Source organism: Eptatretus burgeri, chromosome 9, assembly GCF_056783735.1.
Source record: "Eptatretus burgeri isolate ZD-2024b chromosome 9, Ebu_testis_v1, whole genome shotgun sequence".
Classification (NCBI taxonomy): Eukaryota; Metazoa; Chordata; class Myxini; order Myxiniformes; family Myxinidae; genus Eptatretus; species Eptatretus burgeri.
The window spans coordinates 16,125,001-16,151,532 of NC_140969.1; the positions used below are offsets into that span (position 1 = coordinate 16,125,001).

General features: G+C 43.4%; 1 protein-coding gene and 1 long non-coding RNA gene across 5 annotated transcripts in view; one reads left to right on the plus strand and one right to left on the minus strand.

Moving 5' to 3' along the window:
* Positions 1–22,442, plus strand: part of LOC147019619 (uncharacterized) — a 44,925-nt gene extending 22,483 nt beyond the window's left edge. The window contains exons 2-3 of the long non-coding RNA XR_015061465.1: positions 20,875–20,925; positions 22,150–22,442. This is a non-coding gene — a long non-coding RNA (uncharacterized LOC147019619). The remainder of the gene's footprint in view (positions 1–20,874; positions 20,926–22,149) is intronic.
* LOC147019616 (leucine-rich repeat transmembrane protein FLRT3-like) overlaps positions 1–26,532 on the minus strand; it is a 269,981-nt gene that overhangs the window by 161,639 nt on the left and 81,810 nt on the right. The window lies entirely within an intron of this gene.

The following is a 26,532-nucleotide window of genomic DNA, read 5'->3' on the forward strand; positions in this document are numbered from 1 at the left end:
TGCGCCGTGGCATAGAGTCCACCAGCGTCTGGGAATCTAGGGAATGAGGGATGCGGCACCATTCTTCCACAAGAAAGTTCATCAACTCACACCTGTTTGATGGAGATGGAAAATGCTGTCTCAGGTGTCATTCCAGAATATCCCATAAATGCTGTTAGGATTCATGATCTGGTGAGTGAGTGGCAATGACATATGCATTACATCACGTCAGCTCATCAAACTATTGGGTGAACACACGTGCTCTGTGGATGGGGGCACTGTCATTCTGGAAAATACCCCTCCCGGCAGGAATGAAATGCTGCAGCATGGGGTGAAGATAACCAATTAGTTCCATTATGTTGCGATTGGCATTGACCTTCCCTTCTAAGAGAATGACTGCACCCAAATCATGCCAGGAAAATGCACCCCACAACATTACAGAACCACCAGAACCCTTCGCTATTGGATCAAAGCATTTCGGGATATAGAGTTCTTTAGGTTGGTGCCAGATGTGTACTCATCCATTTGTCGAGAACATGGTGAAGGATGATTCATCTGACCAGATCACATTTCTCCGTAGCTTGGAAGTCCATTGCCTGTGCTCTTTGCACCACTGGACGCACAATCATACATTGTGAGGTGTGATAAGCAGTTTGCACACTGGAACCCGACTATGGTATCCCAATCTGTGGCGTTCTCGGTGGACCGTTTTTGATGAAACTAGCTGTTCATGCCCGGGGTTGAAATTTATAATCAATTGATCTGCAGTTGCTTTGCTTTGCCTTGCACTTTGAATTAATGCACAGATATCATGACCCTGCGGTGTGTGCTTCCGCCCACTGTTGCCCTATGCTGATGATGTCATTCCCTCAAAGTTCCATGCCGACATCACCTTCAACACTGTTGCTCATGAAACATCAGCAAGTTGAGCCATCTTTGTCACTGAAGCTCTTGCCAAATGTGGCCGAACAATCACCCCTCTTTCATAGTCACTGAGGTCTCCTCTTGCAGCTATACGAGCCATAATTATAAACAACCAGACCTGTGCGGCATTTTCATACATGACCCAAAGCATGCTGGGATGTTATATGCTTAATTAACACATGGGCCACACCTGTATGTCCAGCCATTTTTTTCAATACACTTGGTATTCCTCATTTACCCAAGTGTTTCCATTTTTTCTCCACTACCTGTACATACATATATGTCAAAACATATATTATACACATACATTGTACAAATATTTCCTCTCAACAGCGTGGCAAAAATAATAATTATATATGTGTATTAAAAAAGCAATGACATTCAAGCAAAATAATATTGGTGAAGCACCACTCCTCTCTGTATTCACAGCACTTAAAAAAAACATCAAACTATTACCATAACTATGTGGGGGGTTCACAAAGTTCTATGAACAACATACTCACAAAAGTCCAAGACACAGCTAAAAATATGAGTTCTATACATACGTTTACAGTGCCTATAGAAAGTCTACACATTCTTTCAAAATGTTCACCTTTTGCACAAAACTGTTCAAGCTCAGTCAAGTTGCGTGGGGAGTGTTGACGGACAGCAATCTTCAAGTCATGCCACAGATTTTTGATTGGATTTAGGTCGGGGCACTGACTGGGCCACTCAAGGACATTTATCTATTTGTTCCTTCACCACTCCACTGTAGCTTTGGCTGTGTGCTTCGGCTCGTTGCCTTACTGAAAGGTGAACTTCCGTTTCCATTTCAGCTGTCTTGAAGAGAGCAGCAGCTCTTCCTCGAGGATTTTTCTGTGTTTTGCTCCACCATTTTCCCTTCTACCCTGACAAGTGCCCCAGTTCCTGCTGATAAGCAACATCCCCATAATATGATGCTGCCACCACCATGCTTCACAGTAGGGATGGTGTTCTTTGGGTGATGTGCTGTGTTGGGTTTGTGCCAAACGTAACGTTTTTTTTTTTTTTTTTTTTTTTAAAATACACTGTCGAGGCTCGTATGAGAGCAAACACACAGAACATTCAACAAGGGGAGGGAGAGGGAAGGGAAAAAAGTGTGGAACAGAGACATTAGGGGATCTGTGGAATGGAGAGGGATGGGGAGTGATAAACAAGATGGACACTATAGGGACTTTCATCTCCTTACACGACAGGGACTTTCAGGAAGGAAAGCAGGGAATATGAAAGAGGTGGGTTTGGGGGTGGATTAGCGGGGGAAGAAAAGATCGTGGTTTTGGATGGTGGAAGACAAGAGATGGTGGTGAACAGCTGTTTTGAAGACCTGGAGGGAAGAGTGGGATTGAAGAGTGTGTGGGAGTTTGTTCCAAAGGCAGGAAAAAAAGAGGAATGAAAGAGTGAAGGTGAGCAGTGATTCTTGATTTTGGTAGTTTTACCAGGAGGAGGTTGCTGGTGTATCTTGAGTGCCCTGTGGAAATATAGGGCGGGGGGGGGGCAGGGGGGGACAAAGACAGACAAAGTAAGGGAGGCGAGGCCGGAGAGTAGACAGTGGAAGACAGAAAGACCACCGACCTGCCTGTGGTGTGTGTGTGTGTGTGTGTGTGTGTGTGTGTGTGTGTGAGAGAGAGAGAGAGAGAGAGAGAGAGAGAGAGAGAGAGAGAGAGAGAGAGAGAGAGAGAGAGAGAGAGAGAGAGAGAGAGAGAGAGAGAGAGAGAGAGAGAGAGAGAGAGAGAGAGAGAGAGAGAGAGAGAGAGAGAGAGAGAGAGAGAGAGAGAGAGAGAGAGAGAGAAAGAGAAAGAGAAAGAGAAAGAGAAAGAGAAAGAGAAAGAGAAAGAGAAAGAGAAAGAGAAAGAGAAAGAGAAAGAGAAAGAGAAAGAGAAAGAGAAAGAGAAAGAGAAAGAGAAAGAGAAAGAGAAAGAGAAAGAGAAAGAGAAAGAGAAAGAGAAAGAGAAAGAGAAAGAGAAAGAGAAAGAGAAAGAGAAAGAGAAAGAGAAAGAGAAAGAGAAAGAGAAAGAGAAAGAGAAAGAGAAAGAGAAAGAGAAAGAGAAAGAGAAAGAGAAAGAGAAAGAGAAAGAGAAAGAGAAAGAGAAAGAGAAAGAGAAAGAGAGAGAGAGAGAGAGAGAGAGAGAGAGAGAGAGAGAGAGAGAGAGAGAGAGAGAGAGAGAGAGAGAGAGAGAGAGAGAGAGAGAGAGAGAGAGAGAGAGAGAGAGAGAGAGAGAGAGAGAGAGAGAGAGAGACACAGAGACACAGAGACACAGAGACACAGAGACACAGAGACACAGAGACCCAAAGACTCAGCCTCATTGCGGGAGATACCAATGATCCTAAATGCCTTGTTTAACACAGCGTGAAGCCGAGAAAGGTGAGGAGGGAGCACCAGCCCAGAGGGGAGAGCAGTACTCCATCAGGCTGTGGACGAAAGCTTTGAATGTGGTCAGGAGCTCAGGTGGGCCGAGGAAGGACTTTGCACGACGGAGGATGCCCAGTTGACGATTGGCTTTGGAGGACAGCTTGTAAATGTGACTTTCACAGGAAAGATCATGGTAGATAGTGAGATCCAGAAGCTTGAATGGAAGGACTTCTTCAACAGCATTGTTGAGAAAGTAGATGGGGTGGGGGGGGCGGGTTCCAGACGGTCCTTTCGGAAAGACATAGTGACAGTGTGAGATTTGTCAGGATTGACAGACGTGTTCCATGTGTTGGACCAGCTTGTGATTTTATCCAGATTTGTAGAGAGTAAAGAGACTGCTGCTTGCCCATCTGGAGAATGGCGGATGGTACAGCAGAGGGCGGAGTTATCAGCAAAGAGAAAAAGAGGATTTTCCAGAGAGTCAGAGACATCATTGATGAAAACCAGAAAAAGAACAGGGCTGAGAACACTGCCTTGAGGAACTCCAGCCTGGACAGGAAGAGGGGATGAGAGAACTCCATTGAGGGCCACATGTTGGCTGTGACAGGAGAGGAAGTCTGTGAGCCATGAGTGGAGTTGTCCTTGGATACCATAAGCAGAGAGTTTGGTGAGCAGGGCAGGGTGCCAAACTGTATCGAAAGCACACAGTGTCTCAGGAGATGGCTCTGATTTAATTTTTTGTTTTGCATTTTGGCCAAAAAAATTCCATCATGGTTTCATCAGACCACAAAACATTTTGCCACACGGCTTCTGAATCTCTGGAGTGTTTTTTGCATACCTCAAATGGGACTCAAGTAGGGTTTTTTGGGGTAATTGCTTCCTTTTTGCCACCATACTATACAGGCCAGACTTGTGGAATGTTAGGGATGTTGTCACATGCACACAGTGACCAGTCTTTGACATAAAGGCATGTAGCTCTTTCAAAGTTGCCAATGACCTATTGGTGGTCTCTGATCAGTCTCCTCCTTGCTTGGTCACCCAGTTTGGAGGGACAGCCTGATCTCAGCAGGGTCTTTGTGGTACAATACGCCTTCCACTTCTTAATGATTGTCTTGACTGTGCTCCAAGGGCTCTTCAAACCTTTGAAATATTTTATACCCATTCCCTGATCTGTGCCTTTCCACAACTTTATCCCGGAGGTCTTTTGAAAGCTCCTTGATTCTCATGGTTGAGTCTTTGCTGTGAAATGCACTACCCAGCAGAGTAAACCAACATTAACAGCTGATTTTATTCTGAAATAATCAGAATCACTACAATTCAACACAGGTGGAGGCTAATTAACTTGGTGTGTGATTTTGAAGGTGATTGGTAACACCTGAGTTAACTTACAATTGCTTTTGTAAGAGGCACATTGTAAGGGACATTGTAAGGGACACTTATTGTGCGGGACAGATAACAGAACAAAAAGACACTTATCCAACCAAGATATTCTTGCTTTTGTATTTCGAATTAATTTTCTGAAATTTGTAGAATTTGTTTTTCACTTGGAAGTTGTTGGTTATGATGTGTAAATGAAGGTTGAAAAAGTCTGATTTAATGCAATATAATTCCAGGCTATAAGGCAACAAAAGGTGAACAAATTGAAAGGGGGTGTACACTTTCTATCGTCAATGTTTTGTTACGGATTTTAGAATCCAGTCTGATGAATGCATCCACACATCCAGGTCCTCAGACAGTTATTTCCTTAAATACATGTTCAGATTAGCCCCATCCCCATGTCTCATGGGTTCTTAAATGTGATGCGTTGAGAAGGGTGAAAGATAGATCCCCTCTCTTATGGGAAGCTTTTTTCTTTACGACAGACAGGTTTACACGCGTTTCTTTCACGAGCTCTGAAGCCCGCCCTTATATTTCCTCAGCAACATTTCTTTCGCGAGCTCTGAAGCCCGCCCTCATTCTTGCTCAGCAACATTCTTCCATGAGCTCCGACGCCAGCCTTTTTTGAGAGCGCACGGGTCGTCATGGTAACCGTGCGCAAGTGGGACGGGGTGAGCTTGGGGCGGACATTGCCCACAGAGACGGCCCGGAGATTTAAAATGAATGGAAGTCCATTCTGAAAAAAAAGAGGAAAGCAGAGGCGAAAGAAAGCGGGGCGAAAGAAAGCCAGGGAGGGAGAAGAGAACGAGAAGTAAGCTTGAGAAGCAAGCAGGAAACGGGTGTAAGTGCGCAAAAGAGGAGAAGGAAGCGAGCATGTGGTGCACGTGTGAGTGTGAGCAGCGCCGCCAACAAGTGAGGAACGGGTCAGTCACCAACAACACCAGGGTCTGAACCCCGACAGACAATCTCCAGACGTCGACTGGCGTTAAAGCTGTTCGCGAGAGGGTGCATGGTAAGGCTGGGTGCTGGCGACGGACGTGACACGCACGCACACATTTCAGGACGTTTTCACTTCACGGACGACTTTCTGGTCAGCGAGACAATTCTTCCCCCCCCCCATGAATGATCTGTTGGGTACCCATGTCTGTGTTTCGCTGTATGTAAGTCAACCCCCGATAAGCGTCTGCTCTTTGTCTCTATCCTGGCATTTTGATTGATTTTGCTTTGAAATAAATTCTTCTATTTACGCCAGAAAATAAAAAGTTATTTTTATTTATTTATTTTGTTATTAATAAATCATCTGTCGATTTCCAACCTGTCCGTGTTTGTCCTTTCCTTCCATTGGTCTAGCATTGTCCGAACCGAGATAGACTGGGAGGTAATTACCACAGATTTGACCAAAAAATAGTCGGCACGCACCAGCGGTTAAAACGCTCGGCCGCCCTAATTAAAATCTAATCGAGATAACATTGGTGCTTTGCCGAGGGCACGCTCCTCGCTCAGGTAACCACGTGACCTCCAGTTAAACAGCATAATTAGACGGTGGACACTGGAACTCGTGGTTGACTGGGTGGCGTTCGTGGTTTTAAAACAATCCACCGTACCACAACATTAATTGTGAGAGGTTGCCCCAGGTCCGGCTCGACCGAGGACAACCGGGGATTAATTAATTAAATAATTAATTAATTACTCCCCCTGAGTGATAAGCTGGTGTCTCGGTACCTGTGGCCACAACAGTATATATTTTCCTCATGATCATATATTTTTGTGTTTTGGAAAAAAAAACCTTATTGTTTATACGATTGTGACTATCTCATTTGTACAACTTTTTGAACCCCCAGGTACATTAAAGATCTTATTAAAAGACCCATGACTAGCACATGTTACAATAATCATCTACAAGAAGAATGAAAAATTCAAATGAAGTTCATGATCGTTTGAACACATCAATTGTGGAATAATAATCATGTAAACATTTAATCACAGTTTCAATTTTACCAAAGTACTTTTGTTTAAGATTGATCCAAGGATCCAAGGCTTGTAATATATCAAATCAAGGACAGCGATACAAGTAGATAGCATTGTACTTGTACAGGAATTACAAGATTAGTCGGCAATAGACAAAGCGACATGTCAAGGTCCCTTATACTCCATTATACATTCTAAAGTGCACCGAACTTGCTTGATGCAAATTACAATATACCATGCAGGCTTTGCATCACGACGTAAGACATTTGAATTTTTTTTTTATGATCATCATTATTATTATTATCGTGCATAGCAAGGAATAACTCGATTAAAAAAAAGAGTAAGCAATTACCTTTGATATAAAGTCGGTGTGTTCATTTTCAACGATGATCATTCATAGACCATGATAGCACACACAGCAAGCTGTCTGGTTGGCTGAAAAGCCAAGGAAAACACTTTTGGCAGCTAAACAAGCCTCAAAGGATTCCAAAACAAACTAAATGCAAAACAGGTAATCTGCACAAGCAAACACAATATGGAAATTGATGGTATGTTTGACTTTAACAGAGGCAACCATTTGTTGGTTAGCTTTCTGGCTGTTGTCTTTGACATTACATTTATCAAATGCTTGGGATAGTCTATGAAAAAAGACAAAAATGTACTGTAGTGGCTTTGTTGTGAAATTATTGAATTGGCATCAGAGAACTTGTGGGTTAAAATCCAGCTGAAAACATAAGCTCGTCTCAAAGAATTACCATGTTGCTAATTTGACATTGACTTGTTGACAAAATCCAGTTGGCTCACGAATCACATTCAAGGAGGCAATCAACCTGTAACATTATGGTCTGGTCTGCATGTGACTTCCAGTCCACATTTTGTGTATTATTATTATTTTTTTTGTAGAGGAGGCTCATGGAGGAGCAAGAACACCGAATGGATCAGTTCATAACAGAACAAAAATAACATCAGAAAGAGAGGGGGCATCAACAGCAGGGTTGAGGTACAAAATAGAGGGGGATTTGGAGAAATATTGGATGTGGGAAATAGTGAGAGCAAAGGGAGGACACAGTGAACAAGAATAATAAAGCCGCAACATCTCAACTACAGAAGTGGGAAAAACAAATAAACTGAAAACCTGGAAAGAATGTGGATGGGGGATAATCTGAAATGGTGGTGAACCTCTATCTTCAGGCCCTGGAGGGAAGGATAAGATTTAACAGGCTGAGGAAGGTGATAACACAGGTGGGGAAAAAAGATGAACAAATGAGTGAAGGTGAGCAGCAAGTCTGCATTTTGGGAGTTTCACCAGAAGGGAGTTACTGGCAGACCTTATGCACACTACAGAAACCTGGGGAGGGTGAGGAGAGGGGGGCAAGACCAGAAAGGAGGTGCTATATGACAGAGAGCCCACCAACCTGTCTGTAATGTGAAAGTGATAGGCCCAGAGACTCGGTTTCATCATAGGACATTCCATTGATTTTGAAACCCTTGGTTCCCATGGCATCAAGGTGAGCAAGGTGTAAGACAAGGGTGCCAGCCCAGAGGGGACAGCAGTTCTCCATCAAGGTGAAAATTAAGGCCTTAATGGTTGATCAGATGTCAGGTGTGCCAAGGAACGACTTTGTATGACCAGCATGCCCAATCGGCGACTGGCTTTGGAGGCCACCTTTGAAATATGATTTGTCCAAGAAAGATCATGGCTGATAGTGAAATCGAAGAGTTTTAGTGACAGGAACTTATTCTTGAGGATTGTTAGAGGTGGATGGGAGGTTTTGCTAGACTGTCCTTTTGGAGAGAGTGTGAGAGTGTGAAGTTTCTCAGGATTGAAAGACATATTCCAAGCGTTTGACTAGTTCGTAATTCTATCAGGGTCTACAGAGAGGGAAGAGGCTGCTGTCTGCCTATCTGAAGGATGAGGGATGTCAGAGCAGAGAGTGAAGTCATCAGCAAATACATAAAGAAGATAAACCCTTAATGGACCCTGGGCAACTTGAGAAGGTACTGAAAGGCTGCCAATGGAAGGCATTGCTATCAATATCATCATAATCATAATAAATAAATAAATATAGGCGACACCTATATTATGTTTTCTGGGAATTTATCCATGTTGGCAGTGGCAAAGTACTTGCATGTTACAGCATCAATCTTTCCTGAACAAGAGCAAAGTGATTCCTCAACTCTTATTATCAGAAAAAGTGCTGCAGATGCCCTGGATAACCATTTTCATGAATGTGTGTGTGAGTGTGTGAGTGTGTGTGTGTATATATATATATATATATATATATATATATATATATATATATATATATATATATATATATATATATATATATATATATATATATATACATATACATTTAACACTTCCCACACTCCTCCAGCCAAATAAGCTGCATAAAGCAACCAAGAAGGCCTTCACAAGGTAAGTGCTTTGCTGTTTCAAACCCTTCCCAGAGTTCATCCACAGCTATAAAGACATTCACAAATGAGAATACCAATGCTACACACCCCCCTCAGCCGCCGGATCGGTTTCATCGCTTATTGGCGAATCTTTAGTGACAGCACAGACAGAAATGCATACCAATGAGGCTCCCAAACATGTACCACATGCAAACATCAAAAGCAGTCAATATATAAATAACTTGAGGGGGAGCACTCGGTAGAGTGCAAAACCTCTGCCGCCAATACTGCAAGGTCACTCAAGTGAACCTGATATCCTATTCATACAATTTGATGTCAACAGTGCTCACAGAGTTATAGTTTGCAACTTTCCCTTTTACTTTTAACTTTTACATACTCAATTCATTCGTCATAACGAGATTCCTTGAGAGAGAAATAGATTTTACGTGGGAATATCCACCTGAAGTTCCAAAACCAGCCTCAATTATAGTTTTGGCATGTTTTTTGTTGGAAATCACTTATAACATGTAGAAATGCAAAAAAAAAAAAAAAGTCGAAATTTTGTTTAAAAAAAAAAGTTTGCAAAATTTTGTTTTTTTTTCTCTAACAATTTTTTTTTTTGGGGGGGGGGGGGGTTGGAAATCACTTAAAACATGAAGAAATGCAAAAACAAAAATTCAAATATTTTTTCAAAATGGCCTCCATAGCGGCCATATTGGACTTTGGACCAAGTCCAAAATTTAATGGCATGATCCTTGGACCATACATAATCCCCCACCAAGTTTCGTCGAAATCCGTCGAGGAGTTTTTCCGTAATACTGTTCACAAACAAACAAACAAACAAACAAACAGACAAGGGTGAAAACAGTAACCTCCGTCCATCTTCGAAGGCGGAGGTTAATAAAGACCCACCCACATCTCTCACCTGTGAATGGAGGGAATATCCAATCAGCTCTCACCTCATCAACTGAACCCAGGTGGCTTGACTTATATAAATCATGAACACCTCCCACACTCCTCCAGCCAAAGAAGCTGCATAAAGCAACCCAAAAAGGCCAACACAAGGAAAGTGCTTTGCTGTTTCAAATCCTTCCCAGAGTTCCTCCACAGCTATAAAGATGTTCACACTTCATACTATGATCATAGCACAAATATATACGAGGTGTGTTCAAAAAGTATCCAACCTTAATTTTTCGTGCGTAAACAAATGAAGCTGGGGAGGCGTGGTTTGGTGCACGTATGTAGGCGATCCTAATTCGTATGCGTGAATATTTTCCCTCCTGCAGAAGCTGTTAGTCGCCAACAGACCGCCGATGAGTGAGGAAGTGTAAGTGAGCGCCGTCGGATTTTCGTTTTTGACAAAATGACGGATCACTGTGGTCTCATCGCCAGTGATCACTGTGTTGAAGAAGTTGGGATCGCTGTTCAAAGTCTCCAGCATGTCCTGTGCAATCTCCAAATGGTGTTGCTTCTGCTCGATCGTTAGCAGCTTTGGCACGAACTTCGCTGAGATTCTCCTTAAGCCCAAATCCTCAGTCACAATGGAATGAACGGATCCAATGCTGACGCCCGCCTCGTCTGCAAGTTCTCTGATCATGATTCGACGATCCTGCATCAGCAGGGTCCTCACTTGGTCAATGACGATCTCATTTTGGGAAGTTGAGGGCCTACCAGAATGTGCTTCACTTTCCACTGATGTGCGACCATCTTTGAAGCAGTTGTACCACTCTTTTATCTGTGTGGTGCCCATTGCTTCGTTCCCGAAGGCCTGTTGAATCTTGCGGATCGTTTCCACTTGGGAATCGCCAAGCTTTACACAAAATTTGATGCAGTAGCGTTGTTCAAGTTTTTCCGTCATTTTGTCAAAAACGAAAATTCGGCGGCGCTCACTTACACTTCCTCACTCATCGGCGGTCTGTCGGCGACTGACAGCTTCTGCAGGCGGGAAAATATTCACGCATATGGATTAGGATCGCCTACATACATGCACCAAACCACGCCTCCCTAGCTTAATTTGTTTACACACGAAAAATTAAGGTTGGATACTTTTTGAACACACCTCGTATATGAATGTTTATATATGTATGTATGTATGTATGTATGTATGTATGTATGTATATATATATATATATATATATATATATATATATATATATATATATATATATATATATATATATATATATATATATATATATGTTGGTGGTGGGAGCAATGTAAGATCATTATTCCAGCACTGCAACAGAGATTCTGCAGGCTGCACATAAGGTCATCAAGCACACATCAAGGTCATAGCACAGTCTGTTTCTCCTCTAGTCAATACTTATGGATGTGCTGTAGAGGTCATTGGAGCAAGCAGACTGGTGTGGGAATGTGAGCTTTAGATCAGAAGCTACGATCATGGCACAAAGACTTTTCTTGCTTCTTTGCAACACTGGGAACCAATGAGTTCATGTTAAAGCATCTTCTGAAGTGTTCAGTTCACTAGTCACGATTACTTCTAAGTTGTGAAGCTGATTTAATACCACAACCTCGCCTTTCTATCCCACATTCTTTACTGACCTTTCAGCTCTTCCCGTGTTCTTTTCTCACCGTAACGTATATACATATTAGACTTTACTCCCTGTTGCACTTGTAAGATTTGCTTCTTTGTTGTCTGTTTTCTTTCTTTTTTAAAGTTTATATTCTTCCTCATAGCAATAATTACCTACAAAGATTGTTTATGATAACACAAGTTATAGAAGCTTCGAGGGTAACTTCCCCACATGAAGTTGTGCAGGAACTGCAGGAACTTTTATTCCCATTTTATTTTAAACATGTTTTCAGGAAAACAACAACCCACAAGTCTACTGCAGTACTACTTCTTTAATGGCCTTAAATATAGCCACGTACGTGCGGGGTCGGCCATGCAACAACGTCTTTCGCTAGCCAAGCCTGACGTTTGACTGAAGGTGGAAGGAATTTGTAATTTGTTCAGGGTGTCGGCGACAACCCACCTCCTCTTTGGGATAGACACCGTGGGGGTTTTTAATGTCCACCAATGACCAAAACTGACAGACGGGTTCTCAGGCTTAACGTCCTTCCGATGGATGGCATACACATTGATGTATCATCCTGCATGCAAACCACCAGGATGACAGCTTTTAGTTGGGTCAAGATTTTATTCCAAGCTAAACAGCTCAAAGGTGAACATGCATACCTGTAACGTACCTCCTACTCATAATTCCATGAGATATACATTAAGGACTATTAAAAATACAAGTTTAATGTGATGGAAGTCCACCAATATATTACTCTGAGTTACAGCAATTTATTGGAGTGTACACAGAATTTCTTTCAGAATCAACTTCCTTGATGACTGATGGTAAGACCTCCATCCCAATAGCAATCTGTATTAATGTGCTCAGGGCCTTGCAAATAATCTCGAGTGAACTCTTGTATTGATGTTATGGCAGTTCCACAAGGGGGTTGTTGTGAAGGTCCATGACCCGGTACAAAAAAAGCCAAAGAATAACTCATGAGACTGTTATTTTGGCCTTTCCCAAGAATTTTAACCTTTCAGCTAAACAACTTCTTTCATTATTTTATTTTGTTGTCCGACTTTTATTATTTTTTATTTTATTCATTATTTTATTGTCCTCCCTCTTCATTGAACCATGGACTCATTAGTTATAAGATTTGATTCAACATCTACCAGGAGAGTCAATTATAAGTGGCTGTTTGCCCAGAGGTTCCCTTTTGAGAGGTCGGATGCTCCCAGTGTCCATAAAAACCTGCTCTCGCATGGAGCCATAAATCCATGTCGACGAGACTGGATTATAGAAAATAAAACGGGAAGCTTGGCCAAATTGCAGCTTGGCAGAGAAAATTACATTTCGACTTTCTTTTAATCTCAAAGAACATCTGACATTGTTTGAATGTGACCCTGATTGAGATTTTGGGATGAGCAGTCAGACGTTTTTAAAAGCAACACTGAACGAAGGTCAAAACCCTCTGAAATACTTAACCCACCAGTGGATATTGTTCAGTGACCCGCAGAACAAGAGGTCTTTGAAAGAAGAGATCTGTTACTCCCGTTTCCAAGTTGCATTTTGGCGAATCGTGTTTCCAGCCTTTGTTCTCATAATCGCAAGCCATGTTGATATCAAAATGCTTGGGTCTGAAACATTCCTCGTATTATTCAAATAATCACCCACTCTCTATCTTGGAGTCCATCTAAAAGCGCTCCCAACAGGCTCAAGAGCCACTGCACGTAATGGCCCTGCCAATCCCTGGGATGTGATACATGCAGCCCTTCGGCACAGAAGCATTATCTTGATGACGATTACGATCTTCTTCAAGTAGCAAAGTTAGAATGTGCTGAGAAAATCCTCTGCCTGCAGGAATTTTGTGGGCTTAACAATGACTGTGGGGTGCAGCACGAGACACTGTTGGGACATGAAGATTTGTGCTTCATTTTGGGTCTGTTGGTAATCTCGACTTCGTATATGCAACACAAAATCGTGTGATCACAGTTCACCTGCTACTGAGTAACTGAGGTTATCCAGCGAAGCTACATAAGGGATATTCGAAATTCCCATTAATTAATTAATTATTAATTAATAATGACTTCCCTTACAAGGAACTTCAACACAGGAGGAAGACATTTGGCCCATCAAAGTCTGTGCTACGCTTACCATCCTATGGGTCCATGTCCGTGCTCTTTCATTTTTAAATTCCGAGTGTCGAGAAAAAAAAGCAGCACGTACCATTTTTAAAGGTATGACTCAGTTGGGGTTCGAACCACTGACCTCCGAGACTCAGAGGGGACGTTCTAACCATTATGCCGAGTTTGTTTGCTCAATTGGTCAATGTCATTAGTCAGTCTCGGTATCAACTTTACCATTGAAAGTAGTTCAGTGATATTCTAATGCCAGGAAAGATTAACCGTACATATATTACTACTTTAAAGGCCCCAATTACTCCCACCTTGTGGAGTGAGCCAGAGAAGATTTTGGCCAGTCTTTCACAAACCAGCTGGCCAGGCCTGACGTTTCACTAAAAGGCAGCAGGAATTTGGAATTTGGTCAGGGTGCTAGCAGTAACTCACTCACTTTGCGAAATACACCGTGCGATCTTTATTGTCCACACAATAGCGAATGCTCGCAGATGGGACACCTATCTTGATATGACCATCCGCGGGACAGCGCACTTTGTGATGCCATGCCCTGCCTGTGAAGTGCCGATCTGACAGTTTATAGTCAGGCTGGGAATCAAAGCCAAATTAGACAGTTTAAAGGCAATGGTGAAACCTGTTCACCATCAAGTCTGACTACGAAGAGTAATTGTGTATGCATTATTTCAATTGCTTGACAACACGAATCACAACATCAGTCTTTCAAGAACCCTCAATGCGAACATATTCCTCATCCCAACCCTTGTGTTTACCCTCTCCATGAAAGTGTGGTTATATTTGTGATGTGATGCCAGTATTATGATATTTCTTTCAAATAACGTGCTCCATGGAATATGTATACGCACACAGACGGATTCCGTTAAATAGATAGACACATGGGCATCACAGGTATAGACTTGCCAACTGAATCTTGTTGGGTTCAAATGATCTCTACTTGTGATTCTGCTCTGCTCTTCTGGGTATTCTCCTCCCTCTGCTTGCTGAGTTCTGAAAGCTGAAATCGGATCAATTCAAGAGACGGTTGCTTTCATGAAGTAACAATGGAAAAAATGTCGATAATGAAGGATGACAAGACAGTCACCATTTAAAACCTTCAGGTGAATACATTTTTGTGATAGCCTAACTTATGATGAATTTATCAAGAAACGGATGAAAAATAATCATCTCGTGCTTTTCATACATTTACCTCGAAGGTGCTGCACCGGCTACTGATTACTGACCAGGAACCGAGGTTGAAAGTCATTTCCATGAACGGGGGGGGGGGGGGGGGGAAATCAGGCACTAGGTTTAGGAAGACAATGGCCTGATACAGGGTGTAGTCTAGCAGCGCACAATGTCAGGAATCATTTTCTGGAGTTTATATAAACCTTCACATTTACTTTAACCTACACTGTTTGCACACCTGCATTAAATTAATGCCCGTATTCATCCTCCTGTAGAATTGTGTCTGTCTCTCTGTGTGTGTCTGTCTGTCTGTCTGTCTGTCTGTCTGTCTGTCTCTCTCAAATGCTCTCACCTATCAGAAAATGCCTCATGCACTCATTCATGCACACCCATGATTTATTCCACACACGCTGATTCTTTCAGATTCTGTTCCTCTCCGGATCATTGTTACTTGTTTTTGTGTTATTCCTCCTTGTGTACGACCACCCCACCTTCCCTCAACCCTGCCACCCACCAATACAACATATCGCCGACCCATTGGTAGTTTGTAAACCTGCTGCCCTTTGTGCTTTACCTTCTCTCAGTCATAACCCAAACATACACTTACATCAACATAATTCTTTCTGTATCCTACGCAGCACTCCTGACTCCAATACTAAGCCTTGCTGTTACGATCATGCCAACACCAACCATATTATACATTGGATGGATGATCCCCCTCATGCCGTGAGGCACGTGGGGCTACTGAAGCAGTTTCAATGGCTAGGGGGCACAATCCTGGATGGGTCGCCACGACGACACAGGATACTGGTTGGCTCACTTTTTCCCCACAGCTGGAACTCATTGGCCAACCTCGGAAGGATAACAAGTTAAATCAACCCACCTGGTGTTATTTTGGCATGGCAGGGGCTTGAACTCAGGACCTCAAGACCTTTGTAATAAAACAAAAAGCCTGGTGGTGGCTTAATCTTAACCGTTAGTCCACCACCCAACTTTTTATTATCATACCTTGCAACAACCACATTCCAAAACTAAACAACCATAATACCAGACCAATCCAAACCATAAACAATTTCAGGGTAATCTGGAGCAATTTGAACAGGAAAGCTGATATGAATGTGTTTCATATCAAATATAAAATTCTAATATTTGGGGAAGGTTTATTTGGGGAACTTCATTTCTATAAATTCCAATCGGAGTGCCCAACCCTCGAAGGCGATTGGCTCAATTGCGGATTATAAAAGGAATTTGTAATTTGGTCACAGTACTAGCACACAATGGAAAGACACCATGGCATATCTATCATTGACCAGGAAATGCAGGGATGTGAGAAGAGAACTTAATGTTCCAACTGATGGGCAACACACTCATTGATGCTAAACCCTGCCTGCAAACTACCAATCCAACAGGTTGTCGCTGGGTTGGGGATATAATCCAAACTAGATAGCTCACAGGTGAGTTTGCTATGCTGTCAGCCCCAATAAGATGGGATTGCACAGATGGTATAATACGAGCTTTGACAAATTATTTTGATACTTACACAGTAGTACGTACTTCCTTTCCTGCTCATATTCTCCCACATCACACTTGGGCCATAGAAATATTAAGTATGCAAAAATATTAACCTTTCTAATCCCCCTGACATAGCTACACCACTCCCCTAACATCCACCTCGTCTGCACAACATATTTATTTCCCTTCTCCTTTCTGTACTCATATATCCTCATTTTCCCTCTTTCTTTCCATTTTCACCCCCTCATCCCAAACTATCCAAACCTAACCTTTCTCCCCAAAACGCCTCCATCCATTGCACTTGTAACATACAAATTTCCCCCAACATAAATTCTCGCTTTAACTCAAATGTTTAAATTTAAAGAGCAGGTTGCGGGTGACCAAACATGTTCTGAAAATTTATCAATATGATTATATGTGCATTAAATAGTTTGATGCAAACTATTGTGGTTGCTTAACTATTGGGAGAATTAATGAAATTTAACTCCAAAGTTGTTATTTCTCGAGGCTCTTGAAAAAAAAACAGCCGCGTGCCATATATGGATGTTGACGTCACGTTCTCCAAAACAAAGCGGACGCTCACTCGCTCATTGAAGAAGTGTCCAGTTCAGCGGGCCGATCTTTCGCTTTTTTGAGCTTGCAACTGTCTATATTATCCTTTTTTTATTTTGAATTATTGTAGAACAAAGTTATGTGGATATTTGTACATCATGCCTCGTACGTGTGTCGTCATGTTTTGTGAAATTGGCTGGAAAACGGGTAATCGCTCCCATCGATTCCCGAAGGAATCAAACATTCGCCAGCAGTGGATAAGATTTGCACAAACAAAACGGGTGAATTTTCCCCCAAAGAAAACGGGTAAAGAGGACCCTTTGGATAGACTTGTCATTTGTGGTGACCATTTCACAGCCGAGGATTATGAAGGCATAAACACATCTGATCACCACTCTGTGAATACGAGTTGTTGGTTGACAAGTTCTCCAGATACTGCTCTGTCACAGAATCAATTGTTGAGTTTAAGTGAGAAAAACCTTGAAATGTATTCTGAAAGAGTACATGGAAAAACACATGAATAAACTTTCTGAAAAACACAAGCATGAAAAAATTTCTCAACAAATCAACTTATTGTTGATTAAATTACATTTTAACAGCATCAGCAAATTGGGCTATTTCATTTCAATTGTAAAAAATTGATCAATTTTCCACTTTTTTTTTCTAAATTTGGTCGAATATTTCCCAATAAGGCGAAACATGTTTTGGTATTTATATGCCACAACAGTCTCTTGAAAGTTGGGGTTTGTTCTTACTGTTCACTTTCGCTGGGGTCAAGCTCAGCTGTCAGAAAGACTTCAATGCCAAGGCTACGGTGTATAATATATTTGGGTCCATTATTGATTCATTCTATTTCTGACTCTTGAGTGACTCATGGGTTAAAAATTATTATATCAAGTCACAGACGAATCAAACTTTACATTATTTTATGCATCGAACAAGAAAATGAAAATCTACAAACCAATCTGTCTGGTGGAGTCTGTCAGTGTGAACTGCCGGACAGTCAGTCCTGCCACTTGTACACGAAATAGGCCGTTTTCTGGCACTTGCAAGTGGCTCAAATTTATGTCTCAGGGCCAGAAACTTCATAGTATAAATTCCCATCATCCTCCGACTCGTCCTCGGCAATATCGGAATGAAAACACTCAATTTCATCGCCGCTGAAATTACTCTCTGATTCGCATCTCGCCATTGTTCACACTGTTTCCGAATGATCACGAAGTTTTCGGAGAACGTGACGTCAAAGCATCTTTGGTAAATTCCGGTCTGTTTTTCGATCACTGACAAAAGTTTTGACTGATAGGTTAATTTTAGCATATTTTGAGTTTCAAATGTAAGAAAATAATTGCCCAACGATTATTAATGTGATTACAACCTTCGAATCACGCGAAGTCATCAGCGACCCAAAACCTGCTCTTTAATTGAGTAAAGTGAAGTGCAATTTATTAATTAGAATGCATGGAAACAGTTTCCTCACTGAACGAACAAGTAATGCACAATGTTTGATTCAATCAACTTGGACAGGTAATGGTCCACAGAGAGAACAATGGTCGAGTTACGAAATGAGAATAAAATATAAAGTCAACATATTCGGATTGTTAGCTGCTTCTTGTGCATTCTGAAACATTATTAAATGTTCGAGACTAATTTTTCTGAAATAAGAGCATGAGGAAAATGCAGCAGGCATGAGGAAGGAACTGGTGCATGCACAGGTGAAGGAGGAGTGGGTGTTGGCAGAAGTGAATGGGGAGCAGGGGTTGGCAGAGGTGAATGGGGAGCAGGTGTAAGCAGAGGTGAAGGGGGAGCAGGTGTCGGAAGAGGTAAGGGTGGGGTGGAGACAGTTAGGAATGAGGTCTGCAAGATGATTTTGGAAGGCAATGAAACTATTAAATATGAGCAAAGGTTACCGTTTGGGGTCTCGGGGTCTAAAGGGTCTTATGGGTCCTTGGGGTCTTAAAGGTTCTTCGGAGTCTTTAAAGGCTGAGGTGGTGGATGAAAATACCCCTTGGACAATCCCCGAGAGGGATTTGGTCTATCTGCCAAATGTGGTGGTTGTCGGCTTTGTGGTCTTTGCAAAAAACGTGAACATACAGACAGACAGACAGATGAATTCTATTTATTAGATGTAGACGACACATTATGTGGGAAGGATGGTAGACAGTGTTATGTGTTGCTTTAAAGGAGTGGCATCATCATCATGCTACCTTTAGAGAGCCTAACTGCGACCGAAACAGTTGTTTGGCTCTGGTTAGAATACTGGGTGGGTCACCAGTCTGACGCAGGATACTCAAACGAGTGTGCAGGAATTTGTAATTGTTCAGGGTGCCAGCGATAGCTCACCCACTCTTCACGAAGGACACCGTGGGATGTTTAACATCCACCAACTAATGCCGGTAGACAGGACACCAGTCCATCCGAGGGATGGCACACACATTGATGCATCACCTTGCCTGTGAAATACCAGGATGACAGTTTATAGCTGGGTCAGGATTCAAACCCAGACAACATCGAGGCAGGTACGCGTACAGTACCTCCAGTCGAGGTGATCCTACCTGTCCTCGTACCTTCTCCATTGGATTGAAATCGTTTTGTTGTCGCGTTGGCAGGAATTTTAGGTCGCCGATGGGTGATTTAACACATGTGTGTAGATGATGTCTGTGAGAGGGTCTCATCAAAACGTGAATGTGCTGTACATTCCCAACCCTACATGTAAAAATAGCAAGTGTGTGCATATATTGTTACGATCGTGGGATTATAACCACCAACGAAGTTCTGGGCAGGTAGAGAATGAGAGGTCAAGACGCATCCACACATAATTTGCATGTCAGTTGTTGGTTTAAAGACCACATGCTGTTCCAAAGCTGCCCTCCCACATTTGGCTGAGCAATGCCAGAGGACAGTTTGGTATTGAATCATGGTGCCTTATTCCGCCGCTTCACAATTTTCCTGGTATGGGTTTACATGCTGAAATCACTAACGAGCTGCAGAGCTACCATTCCCTCAGTTACCAAAAAACAGGTTCTCATTAACAAAGGATTTATTATAAGCTATAAATATGGGCGGAAGAGAAGGGAAAAGAACATGGCCGGTGAAACAAGTGAATAAATGATTAACCCTCATGCCCACGATGCCAATAATGAACTTATTTATTTAATCTTAAAGGCCTAACTCTCACAAAAGAGGAGGAGGAGATTGAGACCATACTCTGTGCAGAGTGTTAATGCTGCTTAAGTAGTCTCCTTGGCTATTGGGCACATTCTGGACGGGTCGCCACTCCGCCACAGTATACCAGCATGCTGGCACTCATTTTGCTGACCTCGGAAGGATGACAGGCCGAGTTAACCCCATCTGTTATAAGTATATATATATATATATATATATATATATATATATATATATATATATATATATATATATATATATATATATATACACATACATACACACACACACACACACACACACACACACTTGTGTAACATAAAAAGCTGGGTATAACATTAAAATAACACGGGATGGAATTACATATCATGTGTAAATAAATGAAACACTTCAAAGTACGATCATGCTTAATATAGTACGCTGTGATTGCTCATCAGGCAAGCTTTTGAGAAAGTGCCACACCTGCAGGGCTGTAAAGACTGTAAGCCTTTTCCGACATTGTCTCTTCCTTTTGCCTCTCCTCAGCAAAGGTTTATGGGCAGCTACACATGAAACCCTTGTAAGAAAAAAAAACCATTGCTGTTGTTGCTTCTTCCAATTATTACTTCTGTGTTAAAATTTGTCGATAACATTGCTCATAATTATATGAGCCATTCTACAGTAGTGTATCTCAGCAGAGCTGATATTGTGTATTTATGGTAAATATTTCCAATTCTCACCAACTTTTTGTGCATGTTTTTTTCCACCAAAAGACACACCACTTATCCTCCAAAATGATCCGACTGCTTTGCAGGAGAATCGGCCAAGGGTTGCCGCCCACACGAGGAGCGACACGAGATGCATAGTAAGTATCCGGTGCTCTATAATTTGCTTCATGTCATGGCTCAAGGCTGTGGATCCAAGCGCCGATCAGCACTGTATTGGGACATTGAGATTTCGCACGAATTGAAAGCTGACCTACGAGCCGAGGTTTCGGATCGATCAAACACAACGTCTGTAACCAAAATTATATTGTGTTCCGTTGGCCCTTTGTGGCTTCGCAAAATGGTCATGGGTTAAATGGTCACCCCGAGAGTCATATTGTAATGAAGAGACAAGGAGATCCAGGCACAACTTGAGCTAAAGAAGTTCTGTGATGTTTGGAAAACTGCACAAGTTGCAAACAAAATGCAGTCTTGTCAAGTCGAAGTGGAATTATGAATGCATTCTTCAAATAAATTAAATGAATGAATTGCATATTTTTTTTTTCTATAACGAAACTCTACTATATTACCAAAAGTATTGGGACGGTAGAAAATGTAAGCTTTTTAATTCACAACCATTCATTCCATTTCTGATATAGTTTTACTGTCGCCAACACTTTTGTACCAAGTGTTGCTCGACATAAGGAAATTATTGCGCAATTCCTTTTTCAGAACAAGTGCAGGTTTCGTGGTGGATTGTAGTCCGTTGAATCCGGCCCTCCGGTGGAATTCCAAGACATCCACAGTGGCTTAATTAAGAAGTTAGGGCTCTGGGCTGGCCAATATTTCCTTCCGTATAATTCCTAACAGGCACAGCAATAAAGCAAGGTACCTTGACACGGCTGGTAAAGGTTTCATAGTTTGGCATACAAGCCGGGAGTGGAGTATCGTCCAAGTTGTCACAATATCAACAACAGGACAGCTTTTCTCAAGCACATCCTGCTTTGCATTGTGGGAATAATAAGCACATGTCGGTTGAAAGTGTTAATTTCAAGTTTAGGTGTGTTGTTCCAATAACTGCAAGATGTGTACAATAATCCTCGGCACGTGGTCAGATTTTGCACCACCCAATTTGGTGCGTGTTGTGAAATGCACTAGTTGTTGTCGTTTCCATCTTTTTAACACGACACAATGGTTCAAGCTTAGAAAGTTAAAAAAAAAATTAAATTATTTTTAACATTGTGTTCAATGAACTTGGATTGATACATTTCAACGAGTATTTTAGTGGGACATTTTTTTAAGCAGGCGTTTAATTAAAACGACTGCGAAGTAACAAGCTCGGTCATTAACATAGTTCAGCTAGTTAACATGACTGTTTCGTGCAGCACTTTCCTGAAGAAGAATAAGGAGAAGAAGAAAAAGAAGAAATAAAAGACGTATGATCAAGTCAAGTCAAAAAGTCAAGCCAGAAGAAAAGTGAAATTAGATGAGTTTGCATGGGTGATTGTGTGCACGTGTACAGAGTGTTGGTGAGGGTCTCGTCAAGGGGTGTTGTGTGGTTGATGTGTGTTTTTTTACCCAAGCTCCTATGGCCCCTCCCCTCAAAAAACAATAATACAAAAACTACAACAAAAAACACCATTAAAATTTTTTTTTGCATTTTCTTACTTGATCTTGTGATGATAAATTGATGTGGTGTTGATGTGGCGGAGGCATGATGCGGTGAATGGCCTCCACCTGCGTCTAATTCCCTTGTGATTCTTTGTGATTTCGAGCTGCTTGGACAAACAAATTTAGATTTGCTTCGATGAAGGATCATGCAGTCCCTGTTTCAATGCCACCGAGTAAGTACTGTGTGCCTCACATAAAGCGTTGGATGACATTTTGAAACAAAATCACAAAACATCGTTGTCTGACAACGCTCATAAGATGTAAGCAATAAAATAAAAAGTCAGTGTTGGCATATGAAAATTAAAGCAGTATTTCTACATGTTTAAGGACGTGTTAAAAATAAAAATTCAAGCTGTACAGAGAGATGTTATGAGATTAAACTGTGCGTGTTTGGCAAAACATGTTACTAAGCCTTTCTTCACACATAACAACTATCTAAAATAAGCATTCCTTAGCAGTTCTGAGTGTTTGTTTAATGACCTGCCACAACCACTATGACTTGATCTGATCTGGAAAAAAAACAAATCTCAGTCTCTGCAAGAACTGGAGAGAGGCATGAGAGCAAATTTTGCTCAGGAGATTGGCAGTGGTGTGGGTGTAGCGAGTGGGGGCAGTGGTGAGGGTGTAGTGAGTGGGGGCAGTGGTGAGGGTGTAGCGAGTGGGGGCAGTGGTGAGGGTGTAGTGAGTGGTGGCAGTGGTGAGGGTGTAGCAAGTGGTAGCAGTGGTGAGGGTGTAGCGAGTGGTCACAGTGGTGAGAGTTTAGTGAGTGGTTTCAGTGATGAGGGTGTAGTAAGTGGTAGCAGTGGTGAGGGTGTAGCGAGTGGTCACAGTGGTGAGAGTTTAGTGAGTGGTGGCAGTGGTGTGAGTGTAGCGAGTGGTGGCAGTGGTGAGGGTGTAGTGAGTGGTGGTAGTGGTGAGGGTGTAGCAAGTGGTTTCAGTGATGAGATGTAGTAAGTGGTAGCAGTGGTGAGGGTGTAGCGAGTGGTCACAGTGGTGAGACTTTAGTGAGTGGTGGCAGTGATGAGGGTGTTATGAACAGTGGCAGTGGTAAGGGTGTAGTGAGTGGTCACAGTGGTGAGGATGTCGTGAACAGTGGCAGTGGTGAGGGTGTAGTGAGTGTTGGCATTGGTGATGGTGTAGTGAGTGGTGGCAGTGGTGAGGGTGTAGTGAGTGGTGGCAGTGGTGAGGGTGTAGTGAGTGGTGGCAGTGGTGAGGGTGTAGTGAGTGGTGGCAGTGGTGAGGGTGTAGTGAGTGGTGGCAGTGGTGAGGGTGTAGTGAGTGGTGGCAGTGGTGAGGGTGTAGTGAGTGGTCGCAGTGGTGAGGGTGTAGTGAGTGGCCGCAGTGGTGAGGGTGCAGTGAGTGGTGGCAGTGGTGATGGTGTAGTGAGTGGAGGCAGTGGTGATAGTGTAGTGAGTGGTGGCAGTGGTGATAGTGTAGTGAATGGTAGCAGTGGTGAAGGTGTAGGGAGCGGTGGCAGTGGTGGGGGCGTAGCGAGTGGGCACAGCTGTGAGGGTTTAGTGAGTGGTGGCAGTGGTGAGGGTGTAGTAAGTGGTTGCCGTGTTGAGGATGCAATGAGTGGTCACAGTGGTGAGGGTTTCGTGAGTGGTGGCAAGGGTGAGGGTGTCGTGAACAGTGGCAGTGGTGAGGGTGTAGTGAGTGGTGGCAGTGGTGAGGGTGTAGTAAGTGGTAGCAGTGGTGAGGGTGTAGCGAGTGGTCACAGTGGTGAGAGTTTAGTGAGTGGTTTCAGTGATGAGGGTGTAGTAAGTGGTAGCAGTGGTGAGGGTGTAGCGAGTGGTCACAGTGGTGAGAGTTTAGTGAGTGGTGGCAGTGGTGTGGGTGTAGCGAGTGGTGGCAGTGGTGAGGGTGTAGTGAGTGGTGGCAGTGGTGAGGGTGTAGCAAGTGGTTTCAGTGATGAGATGTAGTAAGTGGTAGCAGTGGTGAGGGTGTAGCGAGTGGTCACAGTGGTGAGACTTTAGTGAGTGGTGGCAGTGGTGAGGGTGTTATGAACAGTGGCAGTGGTAAGGGTGTAGTGAGTGGTCACAGTGGTGAGGATGTCGTGAACAGTGGCAGTGGTGAGGGTGTAGTGAGTGTTGGCATTGGTGATGGTGTAGTGAGTGGTGGCAGTGGTGAGGGTGTAGTGAGTGGTGGCAGTGGTGAGGGTGTAGTGAGTGGTGGCAGTGCTGAAGGTGTAGTGAGCGGTGGCAGTGGTGAGGGTGTAGCGAGTGGTCACAGTTGTGAGGGTTTAGTGAGTGGTGGCAGTGGTGAGGGTGTAGAAAGTGGTTGCCGTGTTGAGGATGCAATGAGTGGTCGCAGTGGTGAGGGTTTCGTGAGTGGTGGCAAGGGTGAGGGTGTCGTGAACAGTGGCAGTGGTGAGGGTATAGTGAGTGGTGGCAGTGGTGAGGGTGTAGCGAGTGGTCACAGTTATGAGGGTTTAGTGAGTGGTGGCAGTGGTGAGGGTGTAGTAAGTGGTTGCCGTGTTGAGGATGCAATGACTGGTCGCAGTGGTGAGGGTTTCGTGAGTGGTGGCAAGGGTGAGGGTGTCGTGAACAGTGGCAGTGGTGAGGGTGTAGTGAGTAGTGGCAGTGGTGAGGGTGTAGTGAGTTGTTGCAGTGGTGAGGGTGCAGTGAGTGGTGGCAGTGATGATGGTGTAGTGAGTGGTGGCAGTGGTGAGGGTGTTTAAATGGTGGCAGTGGTGAGGGTGTAGTAAGTGGTAGCAGTGGTGAGGGTGTAGCAAGTGGTCGCAGTGGTGAGATTTTAGTGAGTGGTGGCAGTGGTGAGGGTGTTGTGAACAGTGGTGGCAGTCGTGAGGGTGTAGCAGGTGGTTTCAGTGATGAGGGTGTCATAAGTGGTACCAGTGGTTTTGAGTGTAGCGAGTGGTCGCAGTGGTGAGAGTGTAGTGAGTGGGGGAAGTGGTGAGGGTGTAGCGAGTGGTCGCAGTGGTGAGAGTTTAGTGAGTGGTGGCAGTGGTGAGGGTGTCGTGAATAGTGGCAGTGATGAGGATGTTTAAATGGTGGCAGTGGTGAGGGTGTCATGAACAGTGGCAGTGGTGAGGGTGCAGTGAGTGGTGGCAGTGTCAAGGATGCAGTGAGTGGTCGCAGTGGTGAGAGTTTAGTTGGTGTTGGCAGTGGTGAGGGTGTAGTGAGTTGTTGCAGTGATGAGGGGGTAGTGAGTGGTGGCAGTGCTGAGGGTGTAGTGAGTGGTTGTAGTGGTGAGAGTGTAGTGAGTGGTGGCAGCGCTGAGGGTGTAGTGAGTGGTTGTAGTGGTGATGGTGCAGCGAGTGGTCACAGTGGTTGTTTCGTGAGTGGTGGCAGTGGTGAGGGTGTAGTCAGTTGTCGCAGTGATGAGGGTGTAGTGAGTGGTGGCAGTGGTGAGGGTGTAGTCAGTTGTCGCAGTGGTGAGGATGTAGTGAGTGGTGGCAGTGTTGAGGGTGTAGTGAGTGGTGGCAGTGGTGAGGGTGTAGTGAGTGGTGGCAGTGGTGAGGGTGTAGTGAGTGGTGGCAGCGGTGAGGGTGTAGTGAGTGGTGGCAGTGGTGAGGGTGTAGTCAGTTGTTGCAGTGATGAGGGTGTAGTGAGTGGTGGCAGTGGTGAGGGTGTAGTCAGTTGTCGCAGTGGTGAGGGTGTAGTGAGTGGTGGCAGTGGTGAGGGTGTAGTCAGTTGTCGCAGTGGTGAGGGTGTAGTGAGTGGTGGCAGTGTTGAGGGTGTAGTCAGTTGGCGCAGTGATGAGGGTGTAGTGAGTGGTGGCAGCCCTGAGGGTGTAGTGAGTGGTTGTAGTGGTGAGAGTGTAGCCGACTAAAAGCAAAGGACTGTGAGGTCACGTTTTCTGGTATTCTTCCAGGATGAAAAGGGAATATAATTTACGAGTAATGGGAATCATTTTTGGGGCAAAGGGAGTGTTTCCAGAATGATATCCATAATTTAAGCATAAAGAGGGCAGTGAGGTTTGCAGTGGGAATTGAGGAGGGAATGAAGGAAGGCTTTTTTTAGACTTGAGGAAGTTGGAGAGGCTTTTAAGGAAGGAATTTAAACTGATGACATGATGACATGTTAAGGCAGTAAAAATCTAATTACAGTTAAAATTATTTCACACCAACGCCAGGA